This window comes from Aplysia californica, unplaced genomic scaffold (genome assembly GCF_000002075.1).
Source record: "Aplysia californica isolate F4 #8 unplaced genomic scaffold, AplCal3.0 scaffold01155, whole genome shotgun sequence".
NCBI classification, from domain to species: Eukaryota; Metazoa; Mollusca; class Gastropoda; order Aplysiida; family Aplysiidae; genus Aplysia; species Aplysia californica.
Window position 1 is genome coordinate 114,170 of NW_004798425.1, and position 5,196 is coordinate 119,365.

The window sequence follows — 5,196 nt, forward strand, 5'->3', positions numbered from 1 at the left end:
TCACTCTCTCTCTCTCTCTCACACTCACACACATACACACACACACACACACACACACACACATTCACACACACACAAACAAACACACACACACATACACACACACTATATTGATTTCGAATTTCTACAATCTGTAGTCTATAGCTTTCGCGTGCAGGTTACATTACAGTTTTCCTATTTCTTAGTGAAATTAGCCGTCTCTCCTCACAAGCACATGGAAAGAACCAGGCCAATGTTACATCTAGTAACATCTCTAATAAAACATGTCAATGTTACTGTCGGTAACGTCTCCAATTAAACATGCCAATGTTACATTTAGTATACGTTTTCAATAAGACATGCCAATGTTACATTTAGTAACGTCTTCCTAAGCCATGCCAATATTACATATAGTAACGTCTCCAGTAAAACATGCAAATATCACATTTACTAACGTCTCCAATAAGCCATGCCAACGTTACATTAAGTAACATCTCTAATTAAATATGCGAATGTTACATTTAGTATACGTCTTCAATAACACATGCCAATGTTACATTTAGTATACGTCTTCAATAAGACATGCCATGTTACATTTACTAACGTCTCCAATAAGACATGCCATGTTACATTTAGTAACGTCTCAAGTCAAACATGCTATAGTTACATTTATTAACGTCTCCAATTAAACATGCCAAGGTTACATTCAGTAACATCTCCATTAAAACATGCCAATGTTATATTTAGCAACGTCTCTATTAGCCAAGTCTATGTTACATCTAGTAAGGTTCCCAATAGCCAGGCTAATGTTACATTAAAAAAACCATCTCCAATAATATTGAGAAAATGTCAACACCCAAATTGTTCACAGACACGTCGGCAACAATTTAGTCTGTTTGTTGGTATGAGTAAAAAGAAGCACGTCAAATAAATAACGATCATTTAGTGCTGGGAAAAAGTTAGGCAGACAGACAGACAGGCAGACAGACAGGCAGACAGACAGAAACACCAAATGGAAAGGAAAGAAGCAGGACCAGCCATCCACCCGCGGTAAGAAGTTCAAAGCCTTTAGAAGAGATGGAGATAGTTACATGGACATCAGCGACATAACTAGTTTTATTATTATTATTGTTTTTGTTGTTGTTGTTGTTGTTATCATTATTAGTTGTTTTGGTACAGTGTTTACGGCGCGCGCAACTGCATAAGATCATATTATTATTAAAATTATTGTTAAATGGATTTATATAGCACATATACACGCTCTACATCATGCTCAAAGCGCTTCACAACTATCATTACCCCAACACACCCTCTGAAAACACTCAGAAATATTCTCGGCTTCTAGGGAAGCTTACAGTTTTTCGCCTTAAACAAAGGACTTGACTCTCACTCAAAAAACAAAACAAAACAAGAAGGCGTCTTGTCTAGCCACCCTGTCCCCTCGTTAAAACTTGCTTTCAACTAACAATCGCCCCCCCCCCCAAAAAAAAATTTTTTAATCTAACGAGAATATTAAAAAATTCATCGAATACCCCAGTCTCCTAGCTAAGTCTTGATTCTAACTTTTAGAAAAACCAGCAACATAAAAAAGAGATTATATTTCACAGCGTATCTATTTCTTCTCATTAGAATGTATATGATGCGTTCAACTTTCTCTTTGTCCTCATGGATAGACTCGAAACAATCGGTTTCAGAAATGTTACAAATAGTTTCAGAGAAGGCTTTTTCCGTTTGAGAAAAGAGAAGTAAATGGACACAATAACTACGGTCAAAGGTCATAACATAGCTCAGGGAAGAAGCAAGACAGATAGACAGAAACAATAGAGGGAAAGTAAAAATGTGTGGCAGCGTGGTGGAATCAGGCTCTCGTCAATTTTTGGGCATGTAGAGTTATTGGTATTATCTTGAAGCTTGTTCACTTGTCTTTATTTGGATGAAAATAATATCCATTTAACTTGAATACAAGTTGAGATACTTGCCAAAGAAGGAGGTGGGGGTCACTTGTTTTCAGAGGTAAAATTAATGAGAAAATGGCCGCAAAAGATTAGTTATTTTCTCAGCTTTATAGTCCCTGGTACCAGATAATTTACATTTTTAGTGCCTTTAATCAACGTTTTGCAGAAAAATCCACACAGAAATGAGTTCTTTAGTAGGCATGAAAGTTGTTGAGCCAAAAAAAAACTCCCAAAAATTTGGTAAAAAATCACACAAACATGTGGAAAAATGCAAGTTTTTTCTCTTTGATTATTTTGACGAGAGCCTGATTCCCCCACACTGCCTCACAAATGTAGGACCAACCACTGGCGCCCTCTAACCACCCACTTCAATGAAAGCGTAAAATATTTAATTTAAAAAGACAAAGTTTCACTACCCACTCTACAGTTTTCATGAATGTGGTTGAAAGATGCATCTGATGTGATACCAGTATTATTATCAGCTTCATTTTTCTCTTCATATTCAATTTTAAAGAAAGTAATATAATTAAAATTATATGTATATCTACATGTGTTTTTACTACTACTGTACAGTCAAAATTTCTTAGCGGGACGATTCAGTATCATATTATTTATAATGATCCACGGGAGAGCGGACAAATACACAAACAGGAAATTGTGGGGTGTCAATTTCAAAAGCTTGTGGAGACAAAACCTCATTTTAACTTGATTGGTGTTTTATTATTCATGTTATATTTGTTGAATGCGAAATCAAACAACAATACTCAACCAACAGTTAAACAGAAATACAGTTATGAGTCAACAAGCGTTCAAAATTGGTACCCCCGCGATTTTCAGTTTGTGATTATTCCCGTTAGTTTTCTCCCGTGAACTCCTCGCATGTGTTTTTACCATTCCTGTACAGCCAAGAAAAATGTCCCACTGGGACAATAAAGTATCATGTTATACTGACCGAAGAAAGACTTCCACGCGGAAACTCTGAACAGTCCGGCCATTACGTAATTCTGTGAAGAGCAGAGGTCTAGTCTCTACAACACAAGACATTCTGACGGCACACGCGAGGCTTTGTCCGACACAGCACGACACAACGAACAACACACTTTGTGTCAAATTCCCGGGGTACACGACTCAATAACACAGTTTGTGTCAACCTCCCAGCTCCCATCACAGACAAGCACGGACCTTTGCACGACACAAGGGCATAGTAGTGTCAAACTTCCGGTTTGCACGACGCTACAACACAGCGTGCGTCAAATCTCATGTGTATACGACACAGTAACACACAGTCTGTGTCAAATCTCCTGTGTATACCACACAGTAACACACGGCTTGTGTCAAATCTCCTGTGTTTACGACGCCAGAACACAGTGTGTGTCAAATCTCCTGTGTATACCACACAGTAACACACGGCTTGTGTCAAATCTCCTGTGTTTACGACGCCAGAACACAGTGTGTGTCAAATCTCATGTGTATACGACACAGTAACACACGGCTTGTGTCAAATCTCCTGTGTTTACGACGCCAGAACACAGTGTGTGTCAAATCTCATGTGTATACGACACAGTAACACACGGCTTGTGTCAGATCTCCTGTGTTTACGACGCCAGAGCACAGTGTGTGTCAAACTTCCAGTTCGCACAACACAAGAACATGCTTTGGGCCAAACTTTCTGTGTACACGACAAAGTGACACACTTTGAATCACACATGCAGTGTGTACGACACAGTAATTACACACTCTGTGTCACACATGCAGTGTGTACGACACAGTAATTACACACTTTGAATCACACATGCAGTGTGTACGACACAGTAATTACACACTCTGTGTTACACATGCAGTGTATACGACACAAGAACACACTTTGTGTCAACCTCCGAGCTCCCATCACAGAATAATATATCCAGCTGACAGAAGCACTGGAGAGAGTCAACAAGAGATATACAGGTGACCACTGAGGCTCAACACCTTTATATCATTAAAACAAAAAAGCAAAAAAAACCAACAAAAAAAACAACCCGAATCGATAAGTAGGTGGATCTGGTTATGCTATACCTACACAAGTTAAGTATTCATGTCAGGGCTGCGGCCATAGACCATAAACCAGTCCTTGGATGGTCTACTAAATGTGAAAAACCTCGTGACTAGCAGCCACCTGTGTACCAGAGCGCCTCACCGATATATATATATTATATATAGTTCTCCACAACTTCAACGTATCATGACAGGGTGGAATCAGGCGCTCGCACATTTTGTCAAAAATGTCTATAGTTTTTTAAAATTTAATTTAATTTAATTTAATTTAATTAATTTTTTTTCGGGGGGGGGGGGCATAATGTGGAATTATTACTATCATCTTACAGCTTGTTTATGTCGTATAGCTTTGCTTTAAAATTTCAAAACAAAATACTCATCTGTCATGAATAAAAGTAGAGATATTTGCGATTAAAGATGTGTAAGTCGACCGGTGTCGAGGGTAAAATTAACTAGTGAATGGCCGCCAGAGTTTGGTGACTTCAAAAGCTTGAGTGTCCTTGAAAACTACAAATTTACATGTCTTGTTTCCTTTGATCCATGTTTTTCAGTAGCATCTAAAGTGAACTGTGTTAATAAATGGACGTAAATATGTTGAGCAAATAAATTAATTATTAAAGTAATAAAAACATAATTCAAATAAAACAGCCCAACAGACAGAAACATGTCGGTTTCTTTGATTTCAATATTTTGGCAAGCGCCCGATTTCAACAAGTTTTTTCAGAAATACTCTGTTTGCAGGCCCCATGGTACAGTCAGTCAGTACGTCAGTGGCCTGTGCCGACACGTACACGGTTCGAATCCCTGCATACGTTCGCTTTTAAGGACAAGCGGGCTAGCCCAAATTTTGGGGGTTTCCTGAAGTCTTGACCAGCACCAAAAGTGAGCATAGCCCAACCTCTAGGTACATAGGAAAAGTTTGGTTTCATTGTGTGTATATTTGTTTGGTTACAGAGAAAACTCCTTGTCTTTTAAAGAAACTGAACAAGGGGCAAAAACTTTACCTTCGATTTTCTCAAAACAGCATTTTACGGGACAGCTCCCTTGTGCTTAACAGCGACCATATAGAGTCAGAAGTTATTTCGTCTTTAAAGAACTAGGTCATTTCAATTCTAAATTATCCTGTCAGCGTAGGTGATATCACAGCTACAAGATGGAAATAACCAAAAAATATCGCCATTCCTTCCTCAACCACATAGTCTCTCTCTCTCTCTCTCTCTCTCTCTCT